Below are 21,704 nucleotides of genomic sequence, written 5' to 3'. Positions count from 1 at the left end.
CAAACTGATTTTGGAAGGAGTGTGCTGCCACGCGCAGAAGACAGGCACTGGAGGCAGTGGCAGCTGGCCGGCACTGAGCCCTGCTCGCTGTTCTGCGACCGACACCCATCTTCCACAGTGACAGGAGGAATGGGTGCTATGGCTGCTGGCGAGCCCTGGCACTGAGACCCACTTGCTGCACCACCTCTTCTGGCATTGCCAGTCTTCTGAGGCCAGCCCCACACTCCTGATGTTAGGGCTGCCCATGGAAGATGGGCGGTGGAGAAGGTGGCAGTGCAGCAAGCAGGGCTCAGCATCAGGCCTAGACAGCCACCGTCTTCCTTTCCATCTACCGGCATGCTCCCTGGGGTGGGACAAATGGACATCACATCCTTAGTCATTTCCGTTTCAGGGAGCATGCCAGTAGATGTGTTTTCACCTTAAAAAATGATGCTAAAAGATTAGTACCTCAATTAAAATCCTGGCACCTAAAAGAGAGTAGTGCAAATGCCCGGCAAGTCTGCAGGGAAAGCCATTCTGTAGGAGGGGGTGCCCTAGTGAAAAAGCCCTGTCCCCAGTTGCCATCTGCCTTACAAAATGCTGGTACTATGTCTGACACAGGTTAACAATTATACTTGAGTGGACTATATACTATTAGGCTAATGAGTATTAATGCTGATTTACTCATCAATCTTCATTTTTATTGCTTCCAATTGTTTGTATTTCTTAAGACAGTAATTTTTTTTAAAAAATGTGTGGAACATTTTGATATGGGCTGGGCAGAAGGGGAATATGCATGTTAAAATAACTACGAAAGAACTGAATGAAATAATTTTATTTTTTATATTATTTTGATCTGATAATTTATCTTTTTCTCTCAAAAAACATCTGCTACACTGAATTTCAGCAATCCTTACCATTGTCAGCATTCACATTCTTATGCTGTGATGCGTTCTGTCTGTAATTTCTAAAGCCCCCTGAATTGAAAGTCTTATCATTCCCATCATTAGGTTTGCCTTGAGAACTTCTCTCTTGGTCGGACTGAGATTGTATTCTGTTCCCCCAGTAATTCATTCATTCATTCATGTTGCAGCACAAACAAGCTTGCAAAAAGTCTCAAAAACTTGGCTCTACAGTGACTCTTTAGACATTCTGGCTTGTTGGGAGGCCAAGGCTGACAAGAAGAGTGTTAGTTTCTGACTTGGGGAGATAGGAGGTCCTGGAAAGCTCAGATTAAAAACAAAAAAGACTTGCAAGCTCTCTTGCGGGCATCATCGTTTCCTTTTCTTCTCCTCTCTCCCAGCTGCCTCTTCCACCATTGATCCTGAAAGAGAACTTCTGATTCTATGCCAGCCTCATCTTTAGAGCCAGCCTAATTGATGGCACTTGGCACTTGCCTTCCCCTTCCCCCTTGGCTGTGCCACTGGGGTTGGCATGAAAAGAGAAGGCCTTTGGAGAAACAAGTAGTAACTCTTGTAGCAGGCTTGTGGTGATTAACACAAATCAACAAAGTAGGATCCTCATTTCTTCCTGACCCCAGCTGAACAGGAAAGTGAATTCAAGAGAGCAGGTTCTTCTGACTCAAAATTGATTAAGGGATAGATCATAAATGGTTGATGAATGGTATAGAATGAGTGGGTGGGATTTTGGAAATTAGTTGCAAATATTTTTAGAGCTTTCATCTTTCATTCCCACTTATAAAGTGTTAGAAATTTGAGCAATATACTTAATTTGGTTGACTTAGCTTCGCAAAGTTCAAAAAGACATAACATTCAGAAGTGTTCTATTGGATTGGACCAAGGGTTCATGTAGTGTGGCATTTTCTTTCATGAGAGAGCTTACCATAGGTCCTGGGAATTTCATGATTGGGACATGAGGGCAACAGTACTCATTAATCATTTGGAGAGCTGGAATGTCACGTAATTTTGTTGTCCATTCTTCCAGTGGGCCACCATTTTGAAAAACAGATCATTTGTAAACCTGGCTACCTTCTTATTCGCTTCCATATCATCTAGGAATGTTAGCTAACATAGTTACCAGTGTGAATCCTTGGGGCACCCTTATAGTTTGATTTCCTCTGTTGTGCGAACTGTTATTTCACTCCTGCCATCCTGTCTGTGTTCCATGACCAGTTACTGACCCATCAGAGTACCTCATAATGTTTGTTTATAAATATGAAGTTCATTCAGGAGCTCTTGGTGAGAAGCTTAGACAAAAGCCTTTTTGGAAGTCTAATATGTTTGCCATGTCTGTAAGAACTCAAAGTCTGAGATTTGACTTAGCAAAAGCAGTGCTGCTTTTTCCTTACCAAGGATTTTTCTGTATATTTAATAATTGTAGCATTAATCAGGCACTCTGACAGAAGCTTTGTTTTTCTAAGTGCAGAGGTAATGTAATTTCCAGGTTGTACTCTGTCTTTTTCAGGATATTTTCTTTTAAAAATAGTGTTACATTGGCTGTTTGCCTGTTTTCTACTAATTATGCCATTTTTGGAAACAAATAGCAAATTTTTTTTTGATCAACAGTTTTATACTTGAAAAAGAATTCTTAAATTCAAGCTGCTTGGGCCCATCATGTTTATGAGCCTGAGAACTACATTTCTTGTCACATTCAGAAGTGTTGTGTTGGATTGGACCAAAGGTTCATATAGTCTAGCATTTTCTTTCATGAGAGAGCTTATTGTAGGTCCTGGGAATTTCATGGTTAGAACACCTTAGTTCTTTGTCTTAGTTCTTAGTTCTTTGTCAGCACAGTCCACCAACACAGAAGCGGCACCACTGGTCCATTATCTGTGGACATTCAGCAGGGGAAATACAAACCCACACTCATCTGCAAGTCACAGGTGACATAGCAAACACCCCAGTAGCACCCACTAATCAGACTGTCCTGTGCGTGGCACACAAATAACAGCTAATTACCATCAATTGATCTAGCCACTCCCCCCCCCAAGAGGCAACCAGTGAAGAGTGATGAAAGAATCAGCAACAGTACAAGCCCCACAGAGGTATGTGGCACAAGAGGCCACTGCCAGTCCTAGGGGAAGGACACCTGTGCACTGGACAGGACACCCACCCTTCCCTGGCAAGGGCACCACTGGAAGCAGAAGCACTGCCCACATTCAAACAGCCCTGCTCTGAACCATACAGTCACTATCCCAGAAAAAGTAAAAATAAAATATGAAAAAAGATATACTCTGGAACCCGTAGACCCCCCTTCCCTACACTCACACATGCACATGCATTCACAAATACACACATCCATGATCAGCATCCTAACCACTGGACTGGGAGGTTGGGTTCAAAGGAGGCATATCATCAGTTTACTCCATGGCAGTGCTGATTTTACCATCAGCCAGGCAGAGACCCATGCACAGACAGGCGTGGCTCAGTGGGAAGGCACTGCAATAGCATGGCCAGGGCTCCCGGATCATTCCCCATATAGGGAGATGCCAGTGGCAGGTCAAAAGCCTTGGAGCCAGTGGGATGATCCAGCTGATGGGCTACCCTGGAGACTCAAAAATTGCAGCTCCTTTGCATCTATCTGGTGGTCCCTGCAACACCAGACTGCTTGGCTTGTCAGATGTTAGCAGTGCTGTGGGACAGTGTGGGACCCCAACTCCCAATCCCACACACAATTAGACCACTTGCTGGCATATTCCCCATGCAGGATGCCCCCAGCAACCAGCAGAATATGTGGAGGAAGGGAGTGGGGGACCACTTTGTGGTAGGCAGCCTTCAAAGTGCTACTAGACTTCTGCTCTTTCGCAGCTGAACAAAACAGAAGTCCAGTGCCACCAAAAAACCCCAACAATGAATAAAATTTAAATGAGCAAAACTCTAGGAAATCAGGACTAAATGGGCCACGTGACTAGGAAAAACAGTTTTGAGCAGAATGATTCTAATATGTATTTAAGTAGTAGCTTCAAAGCTTGTTCCTAAGAATGGGCCTTGAAAGGGTCCCCTCCCCTGGCCCCCAGTCAGCTCTTTAGCAGGGCCGGGACAGAGCTCCTTAGCAGGCCTACCCTAGCAGGCCAAGAGGCCCTCGTTAGCAGGCCCTCCACCACGACCTTTCGCCCAGGGCCCTTTCCCCTTACCTGCTGCTGGCTCCAGGCACTGAGGCGCGTCTGAGAGCAAAGAGGCTAGAGTCCAGGAACGGAGGGCGGGAGCTGCAGGGGCAGGACCAATCAGGGTGCAGCCAGCTTTGCTGTATTCCAGCTTGGACAGCCAGACATGTTCCACCCCCCAGGCTGTTTCACAAATATATAGAGGAACCATGGATAAGGATATGAAAGATACGAAGGGGGAGTGAGTGGAATTTTATCTGCAACGAGGATGCAAAGGGATTGCTCAAAGGGGGATATGGATATTGTAAAGAAGTTAAATTATTACTTTGCATTATTCTTCACTGAAGAAAAGGCTAGATGAATAGCCATGCACAGACTAATGGGGGGGGGATTGGCCTGTACACCATAATCTTGAGTGGGGGTGCAAGTGAGGTACTCTGTCATTTGTCCCTGAAAATTCTGACTGCACAAACGAGCAGTGCTGTGCCTAGTCAGGCACCAATGTGACAAAATCATGGAGCAACACCAGTACAAGGGGTTCTTTCAGTGGGGAAATGGGTAGACCCAAGGGCCTGGTAGGAATTAGTTGGCTCCTTAAGCGACCCCCCCCCCCGACCTTGTTTGAGTCACAGTGAAAAAAGCAGACTACAAATAACATATGTTTAAAAATGTTTAAAAATACTCTAAATATCAACAAAGCAAACTGTCAAATTGAGCCTGACTTTGAAAGGTGCCGGGCTACTGTTTAAAGATGGATCTTTCTCCTCCAAAGCAGAAAGCAAGAGCTGGCCTTCTTGGCCTTCATCCTTGAAGTAGTCTGTCAGACTGAATAGGTGCCTGTTCCTATTCTTTCTAGTGGATTGGAAGGGTCCAAGTTCCTACTGGATTTAGACCCTGCCTTTTCCTATGTACTTCTTGTTTGGAGAAATGTCTCAAAGCCTTCATAATATGAAAGAAAAATGCTTTGCTTTTTTTCTCCTGCAAACACATAATTTGTATGTTATGTTGTATGCTGTCAGAATGTATGTTTGCAGATCAATTACAAATGCGAGACGCCACAAATACCGTATTTGCCGGCGTATAAGATGACTGGGCGTATAAGACGACCCCCCAACATTTCCACTCAAAATATACAGTTTGTTACATTACATTACAGTACTAAGGGCAGCTATGTCTATCCCAACTGGTGCACCCGGCATATAGGACGACCCCCCCCCCACTTGGAGGCATGTTTTTCAGGGGGAAAAACTAGTCTTATACGCCAGCAAATGCTGTATGTTTCAAGTTAATCTGTGTGTGCATAGCTGAAAACATTCATTCACTAGGCTTCCTTAATAGAGCTTCCCAACTCTCATAGCACCAAGGGACAGGCACAAGCAGGGTGAGTTTGTGGCAGTGAAAGAGCAGGTGGAAGCTACACTTCCTCAAAATCCTTTGCTTGTGCCATTGTCTCCCCTTACCTGTTCAGACTCTGAGGTAGAATTTACATAGCTTGGCATTTCCATAGTCATTATGCCTATGGTACGTTATCCTGAGAGGTGGGCTTGTGTTCAGCCAAGTAATAAGAGGAGGTTTTCTAATATGGCTTCTGCTATGCTTTTGTCTGTTTTTAGTAATAGAAAGAAGCTTTCTAGGAAACTATGGAGCACTTGTGAAGACATTTCTCCGTTGTTATTTTAATACATCTCTCAATGAGAAAGAAAGAAAAATTTGATTATGTTAGAACTGGTGAAACCAAAACCGCTGGATTTAGACTGGAGTAGCTCTACATGGGATTGCCCTGTTGCCATAGTCTGGACTCGGGGTGTTCCCCCCCCACACACACACTTTTGTTCGACACAATGCTTATAATGGATTGCCTGAAAAAACAGTTCACATCCCTTAAAACATGCTAAATGTTATTCCTTTTAGTTTGCATTTTGGCAGGAGAAAGGTAGTATCTTTATGTAGGGTATGAAATATTATTGTGCTATGAAGTGCAGAGCATGAAGGACTTTGTTTATTTTGCGCAAAAATATTTTGCATGTATTAAAATCCTGCATCAAGCAAAATCAGCACTAAGATTGTGCCAACTAAAGTTGAATTCATAATTTGTTTAAATAAGACAAATCAATCAAGTACTTTTTAAATCATTTATTTTGATTCCACTTATTATAGCAAGGATCAAAGAGTCATGTTGGGCATTCAAGCTTACATCACTGGAAACCCCAGTTGCTGTGTTTTAACCAACTGCTATACACATACTTGGCAGAGCTGGGGACTAGTAACTTGCTTTAAAAACAAATGTAAAGTGGACTGTTGCATCCAGTATGACTGTTGTTCATATGTGGTGAGACTACATAATATACTAAGCACTAGGAATTATAATGATTTATGCTGAAGCCTGTATTAGTAAAAGAAAATTCAGTCTTTCTCACAGGGGATGAGGGGATTAAGTTTCTGTCAGTTGTCGAAAATAGTGTGCCTGCTGAAAACATACATAAGCAAAAATACCTAAATGCTGACTTATGTAATTTTAGGAACTATAAAAAGGCAGCTAATAATTCCCCCTAGTTTCCAATCCTAGTTTCCCTTCTCTTTCAAACTTATTCTTCACTTCCCATGTCTTTTAATGAGTTCAAATCACCTTGACTTAACTGAACCTTCCAAAACTTGAAGGGGGAAAACTGAAATTGTTCATCGGTTCTAACGGTTAAAAAGTGCATTTTTGGGACATTTTAATGTACATTTGTATAACTTCATTTGCAGAATGTTGAGTCCTGTGTGAACTTGGCAATTGAGATTTGAGTTCCCTGCCCTTGCAGATGAAGGCAGCTTGTGTTTTGCCAAACAAACAATAGAGAAGAGGCGGTTTAATTGGGGGCTGCAGAGACTCCCAACCCCTTTTTATTCTTGATGAGAGATGATTAAATTTTCTTAATGGGTATTTTTTTTTAATTCCAAAAGCCAGAAAGAAAGAGGTGCCAATTTTCATCTCATTGCATTAGAATATGCAGCCAGGGTAGAAAAATCAGGAGGCAAAAATGACTTGGTAGGAAAGAATGAAATGATCAAGATTCCATTGTCTAAAATACATACTTTATGGCAGGGGAATGCATAGGAGAGTTAGTAGAATGATTAATTCTGATGCACTGCCAAAAGCAGACACTCACATTACAATAGCACCTGATGGCCTCATTGTGCAAAACACTTCGCATCTCCATACGGACAGTCTTTATTTCTTAGGCTTGGGGGTGGGGGTAGGAATCCAAGTGTTGAACTGAGATTTAGACAAATTAAGAATCAGAGGTGGGGGGAGGGATGTAGTTTTGTTAGTGGATACTTTCATTAAAATTAATCTTTGATCTTCAGGATTTCATATCACACAAGCTTTTTAATCATAATATTTATATCTTATCTGTCTACCTCATACTGCTTCTTAATTTACTAGTTCTAAAAAGATTACTGAAATATAGGAAAAGCTAGACCTCATATGGATGGCTGCGAGAATCACAGGTGCAAAACATCTTGCAGCTAAAACAGTTATAGGTTTGCTATTCCACTAAAAGAGGTAATGTCTCCATATATGATCTATATTTTGGAACAAAAGAATTAGTAGGTTTCTAGGCTCAGAAAATTAATTTCATTCAAAGGTCACATGATACAGGGTGTCTGCACAGTCTGCACTGCAGTCACACACTCTATCAGGACATGGTATCGTAAGATAATATTTATATTGCCCATTCAGTGTTCAAATGTACATTTTAGCACATTAGTCCTGTAAAGTAAGCAGTATTTGTCCATTACTACAGATTGGGGACAGGACTGGGAGCTAATAGTTTGCCTAAAACACATGCGTTTGCATGTGAAATGAGATCTGAATGAGCAGCCTCTCCAGTCACAAGCACTGGCTGATGATAAAGATGCCAGCCAACAGAAGCAGCCCTGCTGTTAGTATGCTGGCCTCGGGGGTCTCATGATATTTGGGTTTTTTCTCAGATTATGAAATACAGAATCGTAGTGGGTTTTTAAAAAAATGTAAGGTGAGTTAATGACTTAGCACTTTTATTTATTTCACTTACACGCCAATAGGACTGCCAAGCCTTTGCCAGAATTCCACGCACACCCCTCCTGTTTCATGGCACCACTACTGTGGCTGGCAGGAGAAAAATAATCCTTAAAATATAAACACCATTGGTTATGGTGTGGCTTTACTTCCAGGAAAAATCCAGAAGAGATGCCAGTTCCCTCTAGGAATTGCTAGAAATTCTATGGTTTGACCATAGTGCTTCCAGCGATTCCTAGAGAGGGGAAATGTCACTCTCAGGTTTTCCCCAGAAGTGAAGTAATGCTGCCTGTATTGCCTCTGCCTTAGTTTCTGCTGTTCACCAAGCGACTCTATGCCCCACCTTTCTTCCCAAGGTGATGTTTTTCTCCATTTTATTCTTTAAAAAAAAACTCTGTGAGGCAGGCTGATACTGTGAGACAGGTAGGGATACCAGCCTCCAGGGGGGGGAGGGCTGGGGAGTCCCCTGAAATTACAGCTCATCTCCAAACTACAGACATTTCCCTGGAGAAAATTAATGCTTTGGAGGGTAGACTGTATAGAATGGTACCTCACTGAGGTCCTGTCCTCCCAGGCACCTCCCCAAAATCTTCAGGAGTTTCTAACCAGAAGCTGGAAACCATATCCCCATCCCCCTCTGGTGGCCAGGGAGGATCTGGCACGGGCCCAAGGTTGCCCAGTGAACTTCCATGGCAGAATGGGGATTCAGTCCTGGTCTCCCAAATGTTAGTCCAGCACACTATCCTCTAAACCACACTGACTCTCATTTCGGTTATAGGTATATCCAAAAATCAGACATCTGAAGGAACGTTTAGTAGGACAGTCAAACTGCTCATCGCAAAGGTAGATTCCTAACCCTGATTCCCCCTCATAATGCTTTTGTGTTGGAATGTGCATGATTAAACAGAGTATGGATAAGGTCTTGCAGGGAGCATCAGAGGAGATGTGTAGGTAGCATATTTAGCTCAGGAACTTCCTGGTATTTTTCAAATAATCTTCTCTTTGTCCTGATTAGCTCAGTGGGAGCCATTCTGCTCCTTTGAGCATACACTTCCTTTCTGCTTGCCAACAGAACAAAGGAATGATTGAACAGAACAGTTAGGTGTCTCTCTGTTCTACACAAAATTTACTTGTCTTAATACAACTATTTTTTTTTCTTTTAAGCAGCTTGGTACTTTACTCCTCTTTGCAAATTTAAACTCTGCCCACACTGTGAGTGTGTTAACTTTTCCTCTCATCTCCCCTGGAAATGCCACCTTTGAAACCTTTGTCATTGTTTTTCTCCTCTTGTTGGATTCCAAAACGTAAAGTGAAACCTTAATGGGGGTGGCCTAGATAGGACATATATAATAGGAGAATTGGGAGTGCTGCTTCTTCTTGCCTGCTGGTTCTCCCCTGTAAATAATCAGTATTCCAACACACAGAAAGCTATCTTAACACAGGTGCAATTGGGTGCTTGTGTTTGCTCAAATAATTTGCTTAATTTGACCCTTGAGGTTGGCGCCCTTGCACATTTAATCTGTCTCATACATAATTATGTGTGTAAGCCATGTTTATCCTTTATTAGGTGAAAAGGCAGGGTAGAATTTTTTAAAACTAAAAACTAAATAAAGATATGTCCTAAGCTCACTTTGTTGGCATCCATTTATATGTTCACAAATGAGAATATAACGGTAGTTCAGAGAAGAAAGTTCTGCACCGCAGATCTGGTATCTTGCCAATGCAATGCAGATACTACTCAATCAGAAGGTGACAACTAGTGCAACAGAGGCTGACAAGACTGAACAGGTGTGGGGACATAGTTTATTATGACTGAAGGCACCCGGGCTCCCCCCACTGTTCTGAAAAATGGTGGTGTGTATGTGAAGGCAGTGCTTGGATTTTGAAGGGACTAGCTTGAAAAGCATTGTCCTCGCAAGCTGCATGGAACTTGGTGATTAGTGCCTGCATTTGCCATCAATAAACTGGAGAAGGGAAAGCAGGGCAGGAGGGAGGGGGAGTTGACTGCCACTGCTGGGACTTTGCTGACATTTGTCAGGTGCTTTGACAAAGAAAACTCTGCGCAGGTGTCCTGGATTCAAAGCGTTCCTCAGCTAGCCTGGCTTTCATTAAGAAAAGTGTCTGTTTGCCAGCATATCTCAGTTCTTTGGCAGCCAAAAGAACATGAGAAAAACAAATTGTTTTTAATTAAAGAAGGCAGGAACTTTCTGCTGGTGCTGGTGATGCTTCTGTGCTTTGTCAATCAGATTGTCTTGAGAGGAATACAGGGAAGGTTTGGTGGGGTGGAGGTCTGCACTGGGGAACTTTGCATAATTTGCAGAAGATCTTGAGTTTGAAAGATGGATCAATCCCCAGAGTTATTTAATTGGACAGGCAAGTTCTAATTAATTAATTGAACTATGGTTGGCCAGTTCCCCTCAGAAGGAAAAGAAGAGCATCATGCTGCTACGGGCGGTACGCAAAGCTGGGACTGATTGTTGTGAAACCAGCATGAAGACTTTTGAGTTAAAATTAGACACTACTATCCCGAAACATTTGCAAGATGAAAAAACATGAGCTAATAGCAAAGTCTAAAATGTGACTGAGTACTGCGAATTGCATTCCTTATATGAAGTATATGCTAAAGCTGAAGTTTCTTTTCCTACCAGTTTATTCTTAACAGGGTTAGAGACTTGATGTTTAAGCTGATAGACTGTAGCACTAAAAACTAAAGAGGCTTGTCCCATTGTTATGCTACCACATACCTTAAAAGCAATCCATGTTCGTAAATGAATGGAAGTACTGTTACTAGTACATTATAAGCAGATCTTTATTAATAGAGACCAGTTACAGTTGTGAATCTCCTGCACCCCTGTTTGGAATTAAAATCTGTGCTCAGGTCTCTTAAACAGCTGAATGAAATACGAGAAAGAAAGATATAGTTTGATATAAAATTATTTTCTTGGATGTGAAACATAACTGCACTTGTTTTGAAATAGCAAAGCCTGTGGGTATTAATTGTTATCTCCCCTTTAAGAACAACAGTTGCTTTGTGTATATCTCTTTCAGTTTTTGCTTGTAGTTTCCCATATATTGTTGTGTCTGCTTGACCACCTGGAGACTGGCAACCCTGCTTGAGGACAGTGTGATTTTCATCTAGTTGCCTAGTCTCGCACTAGCATCCTTGTCTAAATGGAGTGTTTATATATTGCTGGTAAAAGTCATAATGGGTAGGCCAAAATTTGCAGTAAAAAAAGAGTAAAATATGCTAGAATTCCATACTTGGAAGAAATTTGATTTTCTCTAGTCTTTGCTTTGTAAAAGAGAAAATTTCACAGCATCTTGGACATCATGGAAATTTGAAATCTTCATTTTAAGAGGACACGCTAGGTAGATTTTCCAAATGCATATTAAGTGCAAAGGTGGCTGGGCACTAAATTCAGCACTCCAAGAATCTCAGTTTCTTTAAGTAGGCTTTAAGGCTACTAAGGTAGTCATGATCATGAAATCGTATGAGAAATGTGGGCTGAAATCTTAGAAGCTATAGCAGGGGGTGAGCCAGAATCTCCATTAAGGGTGGGCATGAACCACGTCACAAGCCAAAATTCGGCACACACTTGGGCCGGTTTGGAGCCCTGAAATTGATGTTCAGGGAAGGCGTCTTCCCAAAACATTTATTGGACTTTTGTCCAGTTTGGCTGTTCGGGGCCATTTAAACCTAACAGCTGAGCACTGTGGGTCCATAGTTGAGTTGTTAGGTTTCAGTGTCTGCAAGCTAGTGATCCCCAACCTGTGGGCTGCGGACCACATGTGGTCCTTCGACTAACTGGAGGTGGGCCCCGAAGGACGCCTTCTCCCCCCCCCCCCCGGCCCTTTACTTCATCCCCCCCAGCCCTTCACAACACACTTCATTGTTGTGGCGTGTCTGTATCTTATTTTGCTGGGATGTTTAAACATTACCATAGCGATCAGAGAGCGCTAGGGCAGTGGTTGAGAGTAGAGGAGTAAACTACCCCGCCACACCGGGCCTCAGTAAAAGGCGTTGAGTGGTCCCCAGTGATAAAAAGGTTGGGGACCACTGCTGCAAGCCATTTCTCTGGTTGGTTTCATTTCCCTCCTTTTTGAAGTGGGGAGGAAGAAAATGGATGGCTGCCAGCCTTCTAGCCCTTCCCAGGTTATCCAATCCATTTGCTGCCCATGGCTTGCTGCTGCTGGGAGAAAGGGGAAACCAAATTCAACAGGCTGATTTGGGTGGGGGCCTTTTGGCATAGTTTGGGTTTTGCCCCGGGGACCTCTCTGAACCAGATTTGTTAGGTTTGAGCCCATTCCTAATCCCAATAGCCAGGGGTGTTGAGCTTCAATGCTGGTGTTGCTCTTTGCCTTCCCCATGACTAACAAAAGTAGTAATCATCAAAGATATGCAGATTTTCTTATTTTGCATAATTAAACCTGCTGAGCTTTTTGTGTGCACAATTCTTAAAAAAAAAAAATAGAGAGTATCCATAGTTTTGGCTGTGCTCAGGGAGAACTAAACTGGAAGAAAAATCCATATATTGAATAGTGAATAATTTTCCTTGTATTTTATCATTGCTGCTTGTTATACATTAACCCACCACTATTGCATTCATCTGTGGGAAGTCATGTAACTATAACACATATGCCAGCTAAAGATTTGGATCTTTCGCTTGCTTTAATTTCTATCGTGCAAGGACAGCAGAATATTTGCTGATCTCTACCTATCTGCCTGTTCCTAAAAGAAAGCAACAGATGACAAACTTTTTCTTGCCTAAGACTCTAATTGCTGAAATTGTATGCAGATGCAACGGTGTACATTTTATTCCTAAAACTTTCAAGCATGTTTATTCTGCCCTTTCTCCAAGGAAAGTGTGTATGGGTTCTCCCTTCCTAATTTTATCCTCTTAGCAAGTTTTATAAAATAGATTAGGCTGAGGGATCGTGACTGGCCTAAGGTCACCCAGTGAACTTCAGAGCACAGAGGGCATTTAAACCCAGGCCTCTCACGTCCTAGTCTGACACTAAAAACATTACATCATTCTGGTTCACTCTACAACATTTGTAAAGCCTTCTAAGCCAAAACATGTGCATGGCTAATACCATAGAGGCTTAGTACCTCTGCTTGCTATAGTGAAGATGACAGACTCAACTGTATGTAGAGTTACTGAATTCATTAGCATCCTAAGGACTCAAGGGACAAAAGACTAAATCAGAAGACAAAATCAAGATGATGAAATACAGAGTTATTATTTAGTGGACTCATAAGATTGGGATGGGACTAGAGACGGAGCTCACCATTGTCCTTCCATGTAGTAACACACATCCACAAATTGGACATTTGGGTCTTTTGGGGACACATATTGTGCTTAGGTGTCAGTTCTGCCCTTTTAGGCTCTAAGCTGAAGGAAAACAGATGAGAATGGGAAGCTACCTGCTTCTTTTCAGCTTGACTTCAGTGAACTGAGAATTCTCACCTATGTGTCACAAAAGTTTACTGGCAGCATGACCGCTGTGTGTATGTTAAGCCTTGGTCTGGAGAAGGTTTGGCAAAGGATTCCCCCCCCCCCAACCACATACCGCAAAAATTCTCTTTTGTCTATACCTTGTGAGATCTCTTCTTTCTTCTTAATTGGTAGTCTTTAGAATTCACTTGACAGAATAAACCCTGATGCCTTCCAACTGCATCCCCTCCCCCAAATGCCACCCTCTCCAGTTTCAACCCCCAAATTTCCAATAATTTCCCAATCTGGAGTTGGCAACCCTATCTGTGACGTAAGGCAGCCCCCATTTTACTGAAGGATTTTAAAATTAGATGAGGAGGTCCAAAAAGGATTACTTCATTCAGTACTTAAACCAGGATACATTATTTTGGAGCTAGCTTTTAGAAAAGAAGATAGCTGCTTCACTTGTGAAAAGGAAAGTCACAAATGTTCTTTAATTAGGAAATTAATGGATGCAGTTGGAGGGCATCAGGGCTTATTCTGTCATGTGAATTCTGAAGAGTAGCAATTAAGCAGAAAGAATAAATGGAGACCAATTAAGAAAAGGAAGAATTAATTCTGATAAATAATACTAGATCAAGAGAATTGTACAATAAATAAAGGGGAAATATGGGCAATGAGCAAGACCAAGTATATGCTGTTTACTGGATAATAATATGAATTTGGAAAGAACTAACTAATGAAAAGGAATTCAGGTGTGAAGTATGTGCGTGTGTATATATATATATATATAGAGAGAGAGAGAGACAGAGAGACAGAGACAGAGCCTCTTGTGGCGCAGAGTGGTAAGGCAGCAGTCTGAAAGCTCTGCCAGTGAGGTTGGGAGTTCGATCCCAGCAGCCAGCTCAAGGTTGACTCAGCCTTCCATCCTTCCGAGGTCGGTAAAATGAGTACCCAGCTTGCTGGGGGGTAAACGGTAATGACTGGGGAAGGCACTGACAAACCACCCCGTATTGAGTCTGCCATGAAAACACTAGAGGGGGGTCACCCCAAGGGTCCTACATGACCTGGTGCTTGCACAGGGGATACCTTTACATATATATATATATATTTTAATTGATCCTGCAAGTGTTGAGTGTTCTGTTGTAATGAGCAAAGACATGCAAGTCACTGTGGGAATTAGACAATATGAACTAGATGTGTGAAAAGGAGACTTGAGAACATCATTGCCCTGTCACCTTCCTCTTCTGTTTTCCTTTTACTAGTTGTCTTCACTCTTTTACAAATTTACATATTTATTCCTGTTGCATTATTTAATCTATATATTGTGTTATATTTCCTTCCTTGAGTGAGTACATTGTATTTTTCATGTGTACTGTTTGTAACAGCTAAATTCTATATCACTCAAAGTGCCTGTGTACATAAAAGAATTCATTACGTGATCGTTTAGTGATTTGGTTTCATGATTTTATTGTATGTCTATGTTGTTAAAGCTTTTATATTGGAATCTAATTGGAACCTGTGGATTAGGAAGAGCAAATTGGCTCACTAATCGAGAAATCTACAATAATACGTGTTAAATGTAGAGTGAAATTGCAGGATACTTAAGGCCTGCTGTTTGACTTCTTCTTGTCAAGGATCACAGCTTTTCATTTCAGAATTTAAAATTTCAGTTTCCAATTTGAAGAAGAAAGGCACAGTTTCAAACCAGGATGAGAAAAAAGAGCAAAGCAACCCAAAGTTTTTCAGAAGCTCTAACATCTGTTATTAGTTTGTTTGAGGTTGTATATGTGAGCTAAACTGCATTATCACTAATGCATGCATACATTTATTTATTTATTTTATGCCACCCTCCTATATGGCTCAGGGAATTCACATGCGATAATCAGTGGTTTTTATCCAGCTATATTTTCCACAGCTGGAAGGGATGTCAATTTACAGCAAGTGAATTGCTAACCTGTCCTATTCCACTGTAGCCCAAATGGACTCCTCCGGAGCATGGGGAGGCGTACAGATGCCAGCTTTGGCTTCGGAAGTTCCTGGAGGTTTTAGGGCAGTGTTTGAGGCAGGAGGAGATTGGGGAGGGCAAAGATCTCAGTAGAGAGGTGATGATCACTCTCTTAAGCTGCCACTTCCTCCAAGAGAACCTGTCTCTGTAGTCTGGAGATAGGGTTGTCTACTCCAGGTTGGAAAACTCCTCATCTGGGAAGGGTGGGGTTTGAGGAGTAGAGGGGCCTCAGCAGGATATAATGCCATATAATTTATCCTCCAAGGCAGCCGTTTTCTCCAGGGGAGTTGATCTCTGTAATCTGTGAGAACTTCAGGCCATAACTTGAGGTTGGTAACCCTATGAAGGTTGAGTCAGAGGTCTGTAATAATAAGGGGAATTAGACCATGTAGAGAATTCCAGGGATCTAACTAGATGTTAAATTATCACAAAAACTTAACCCTGACCCCAATAGTTATGTCACTTTTGATCATGGCCACTTTGTCATATGGATTCCTGCATCCATTGGGGTATTCTGTTGACTAACGCTATATCTGAAGATGCCCTTCCACATGTCAAAGGCATCTTCTGTGCACAAGAGGTCTGTTTTACTTAGACTAAAAAGACAAATCAGAGAAGTGATAGGAAATCATTGTTCTTCCAATTGTGCACTATATTTTGCACAAGCAAGAACACAAGAACTGCCCTAGAACCTATCTAGACCACTTCATGGGCTCTTGTTCAAGGCACTACATACATATTTGCAGAACAGTGCTAGGATCTGTTGTTTTTCTTGTGGTTCTTTGGACCCTGGCCAACATAATCAATATAGACAGACATATTTATAACCATCTCATCAAAATAATTTGAGAGTAAATATTTTATTCACTTTTGTTTGCTGATTTCAGTCCAAGAAATCCTAATGTAATCGGGAGTTTGCACTTCCATTTTTGATAGTTCATCTTTACTGTGTTTGCACATGTGTATACATCAGAGACTATTTAGTTTTATTTTTATCACGGTTAATTGAAGGTGGGATGAGTAGCCTCAAAGGTTGCCAGGCATGGACATGCCAATCCTGGGACTTTGGAGAGGGAGCCAGCATGTGGAGAGGGAACATCATGCAACACAGCCTGGCTGGGGTGCAACGTAACATCACACTGTCTGTCTGGTGTGATCTTGGATGCCTCCCTATTGATGGAGGCTCAGGTCATGAAAGTAGAACGACTAATGTTTGTCCACCTACGCCCAGCGAGGCTGCTAGTGCCCTACCTGTCCTCTGAGCACCTGGCCACAGTGACTCATGCAATGGCCACCTCTAGGCTTGACTTCTGTAATTCACTCTTTATAAGCCTACCCTTGTCCTTGACCTAGAAATTTCAGCTGGTACACAATATAGCTGCTAGGGTCCTCACTGGACCACCTTGGAGGGCCCATATCCAGCTGGTGCTGAGGAAGCTGCATTGGCTATTGGTTGCATTCTGGATCAGGTTCAAGGTTTTAATGTTAACCTTCAAGGCCATTTGCTGTTTGGGCCCCACATATCTTTGGGACCGCCTATCACCTTATGCCCCCCGGACAACCTTGCATTCAGTGAGTATGACTCTGCTGGTGGTCTCCGGCCCATGAGAAATATGACTGGCCTTGACCAGGGCCAAGGCCTTTTCTGTCCTGGCCCGGACCTGGTGAACAAGCTCCTGGAAGAACTAAGGGCCCTGACGGAGTTTGTGCAGTTCCACAGAACCTGCAAGATGGAGCTGTTCCACCGGGTATTTGGTTGAGGTCAGGTGGCAATAAGATCGAGAGCTCCTCCTCTGTTTGGGCAGGACATCAGGCTCTCCTCCAATTACATCTTTTCTCTGAGGCATCGTATGGGGGAGTTATCAAACAAATTGGGGTGCAGGGAGGGTTAGTCTGTCATCGGACTTAGTTGGGTTTTAGTTGGGTCATAGTTTATATTTTGTGGGGTTTTTAATGTTGTAACCCACCGTGAGCCAGCTTGCTGGGAGTGGCAGGTAATAAATCCAATAATAATTATATAATCTGAAGTGTCATCAGTAAATCCTGTGGCACTCTAGGAATTACCGTGCTACAATAAGGCCCATAGAAATTGGGAAAATTCCTAGACTGTAATGGCAATTGGAAGTAATGTCATCGCTTCCACAATGCCATTCCCATTTTCTCCCACTGCAAGACCAAGGGGAAACCAGTGCTGGCAGGAGATTGTTCAATAGATCAAGCAGGCTGGCAAGCCTAACTCTGACCAAGGACTATTTGGGACCCTTCTACATTATCCTATTGAAATCTCTGGTTTCTTGCTGGTAAAGAGGAGTCAGCTATCACGTCTATCTCTGCCGCTATAGAACAGTAGCCTTGGGATTTGAAGGGCCCAATGCAAGGAGGAGGGAGGTTTCTAGACAGAACCTAGATTGTTGGAGGCCCATGCCTGTGTTCCTATTAACAAGAAGAGGTAGCAGGTGGGATTGCCTAAGGCCTTCTGCTGTCCTGTGACAATCCACTCCCTGATTAGTAGTAGCTACGGGAGTAGAAAGCAAGCATCTATGGGTGGAGCTGCTCAAGGCAATTTAAGTCCCATGTGGAGAGATGTGGACAAGAGTTATTGAGCCCAAATTATGCAAGTTTGCACTCAGATCATTAACTGTTCAGAAGGATCACTGGACAGGATATGACATAATGGTCAAGGTTCAGAAACCCTGCTGCAGAAGCAGAAAGTGCTTCTGAATGCTTTGGGGTGGGGTGCTGCCTATTGGCCCTCCCCCGAACTGCACAGAGCCTTCAGCAGCATATTTTCAAGCTGCTGACGGAGGGAAATGGCATTTGGCCCTCCACTAGGATGCAGCCCCATTGTATTTTCAGTCACTTGGCTCAGTAAATCCTGCTGCGTAAACTGTTACATCTCCCTAAGGTCATCTGTTTGTTGTGGACATGTTATTTGAGTATTCTCTCCCTAGCTCTGAATTGTATATGTCAGTTCATGAATAATTGCCGTCTGTAGCTGTAGGAATTATAATGTCAAATCAGTTGCATTGTCAAACACTTGGAAAGCAGGATTTTTTTTTTTGCTTCACTCTGCAATCTAAATTCACACTAATGTGGGTTTCAATGTAGGATCCCCACAAAAGTCTTCCATTGAAAAAGTTGTCAGTCTCTGACTTGTTTTGTTTTACCAAGGTTGCTGTATTGTATACCTTCTGATCATACCTTGGAACACTCTAGAATAGTGCTTCCCAACCACCGGGCTGCGGCCCGATACTGGACCGTGGAGGCCTCAGTACTGGGCTGTGGTGGGGGAGGAGGGAGGCGTGGGCGCTGGCATGCCCCCCCCCCCGTGGCGCGCGCTCGCTGCACTGGGAATGATCGGACGCCTCCCGGTGCAGCAAGCGCCTCGCTGCGAGGGGGGAGGCACAGGGCCCGGCAGGTCCGCGCCTGCGCATTTGCGCCCGGCGGCACACTAGCACCCACACCTCCCCCCTGTAGTGCGCTCCCTCTCCCTCCCGGTCCCCAGCCTGAAAAAGGTTGGGGCCCACTGCTCTAGAAAACTTCCTTAGCTTTTCCAAAAGCTCTCCGCTCCATACATGTGCACACACAAACAGAAAGGAGAAAGGAAATACTTTATATTTGTTTAGACCAGAATTTCCCAACCATGATACCGAGATATGTTATAGTACTGTGAAGATCCCTCAATGGTACCATGGCATGGAGGCTTTAAAAATAGTGGCTGGAGAGAGCAGAGAGCCCTCTCACCCTGTGAAAGAAAACATTTTTTTTATTAAAAAAACACATTTCTACCCTTATTTGGGCAGGTTGATCCATCTCCTCCCAAAGCAGCCAGTGATGGGCCAGGAAGGGTAGGGGCCCAGGCCATTTAAACCTTTGCCACCTCCTCTCACTTCTTGGGGGGGGGGCATGGTAGGAAAGTGTGGCCAGCTGACATCACTTCCTGGTACCTCGAAGCCTGAAAAATATTTCAGCAGTACATCCATGGTCAAAAGGTTGGAAAAGGCTGGTTTAGATGGCTTGTTTGCTTAGATTGCTCTCACTTATTCAGGTCAACTGTTTCTTCTATGCCCTATGTTTCAGTTTTTCTAAGAGCAGGAGTATGCAGCTCCAAGGACCCATTGTATGCCCGTTTTGGGGGCTGTGTTGCATTGTACATTGTTGATAACAAATAGATCTAAAAAGCCAAGTGAGTTGCAAGGCTTGCGTACTGATGTGAGTCCAATTACCTCTGACCATGGTGCAAGAAGAGGAACTGGTTAGGAGGTAGACGCAGAAGTGATAAAGTATAGACAAGGGCCATAAGCAGTTTTGATGGGTGGAAGTCCTAGCAGATTTAAATGAAGGGAAGTACAATTTCATTTGAGAGAAACTGAAATTTAGGCGTAATCCAGTTAAGTCCTCAAGAAAGAAGAGAGATGTTTCAAATACTGACAAGTATATGAACACCATGAGAATACTAGGCCTGGAGGGGCGGTTCAGATTTCGGATAATGCATTTTATGAAATGTAATAATAATAATAATAATGGCTTCAGCAGCCAGCCTTCTAGGAATGGATATTGGGGTGTATATTATTTTGTGTATTCATGATAAATCTAAGCAATATGAAATTGGGTTCACAAATCTCAGTTTCTGTAGGTGCCCATGGGTGAAAACCAGAAGGCCCCCTTTAGCACAGAAGAACTTTGGAAGGCACAATTATTGCTTACTTAGTTTGACTCACTCTTTTACTCACATAGAAATGATCACGGGGTTTTCTCTCAATATCCACACAGAATAGCTCAGTCTGTGGGTCTTAGTGAATGTGTCTACAATTATTTTAATGCGATTCCGCCCACTTTGTGCTGACACGGTAACCCCTTTCAGATGCTCAGTGACTGTGTGGAGAGGGTCTGGCCTCCTCATGTTGATCTCAAGGTCTGAAGACAATCCGGAATTTGCTTGGGGATCTGCATTTTGCAGGGTTCTTGAATGCATAAAGGGAGCCCATGAAGGTTCCCCACACATTAACTGAGACTATGAAAAGAGCTAGTGATACAACATAAAGCAATAATGCTTACTACATTATCCACAAAGTAAGCAAAGATATTAGCTGAAATTGCTTTGGAGCTCTGTAGATGCAGCGTTGCATATGGGGGATGGGTACCCAAAATAGAACTTGGTGGATTGCACACTACTCAGTCTTTTTCTTAAAGATACATTTGCAAATCAGTTGTGCAGAAGTTCTAGGTGCACAAGCAGTATGAAGATGAGCCTTTTTGGCTACTGCATAAGCCCACAAGATGACTCCATTTGTAGAAAGTGAGATAAAGAATTCTGGTCAGAAGTCCAGAAGGCTACAAAGAGAATTACAATACAGCCATAAGCAAAGTTATATCATTTTCAGATGATACAAAGTCCTTAGAAAGTATAGCTCTGCTCATGATACAGTTGCCAATTCCAGGATCCAAAAGTCATGGAAATTCTGTGGGGGACCTGGGAAAGGCATGATTTGGGAAGGGGGGGGGACCTCAACTGGGTCCTGTAAAGTTGTTGTTTTCAACAGGGGAATGGATCTCTAATCGAGAGCTCAGTTGTGATTTTGGGAAGTCCCCCACCCCCATGTGGGGGTTGGCAACCATAGTTTAGGATTCCAGTGTTAGAGAGGAATCCTGAGCAGATCTACTAGGAGGTCTTAATCCCGGGAAAGTGTTTTTAGGATTGCTTTCTTAATTTTTGGAGCTCACAAAGAGGGGATGCATTCCATGTATACTGCATGAAGTCCCGCTGTGTTATTCCTAGAGGAGAAGCAGGAAATCTTAGATGCTGGGCTTCCTCTTGTTGGCTGGATGCCCAGCTTTACAGAACAACAGAGCAAAAATATTGTACAACATTTGCATCAAGCCTGGGTAAGATTGCCTACTTTAAAAAATATCCTACTAGTTAATGAAAAAAAAACCCTAATTAGAATTCAGTAGACATTCCCCATCAGATTATATTCATTTGAAGCTGGTTGATATTTGAGGCCTACTCTGCTTCACAAAAGGTTTCTTACAAAGCTCTAGTCCTTGAAAATCCCAAACCAGTGATTCACATCCCTCCTTCAGTTCCCAGCTAATCCTTCAGCTTTTCCAGGTTTTAACATGAATAAAGCCTCTAAAAGGCCAGCAAATAGGAAAAGATATTTGACAGTAATC

General features: G+C 42.9%; 1 long non-coding RNA gene across 1 annotated transcript in view; it reads left to right on the top strand.

Annotated features, from left to right (window-relative positions):
• LOC143832060 (uncharacterized) overlaps nucleotides 1-21,704 on the top strand; it is a 108,630-nt gene that overhangs the window by 42,419 nt on the left and 44,507 nt on the right. The gene's annotated exons all lie outside the window — the stretch shown is intronic.

This window comes from Paroedura picta, chromosome 3 (genome assembly GCF_049243985.1).
Source record: "Paroedura picta isolate Pp20150507F chromosome 3, Ppicta_v3.0, whole genome shotgun sequence".
NCBI lineage: Eukaryota > Metazoa > Chordata > Lepidosauria > Squamata > Gekkonidae > Paroedura > Paroedura picta.
This window is presented reverse-complemented; position numbering and strand designations above follow the sequence as displayed.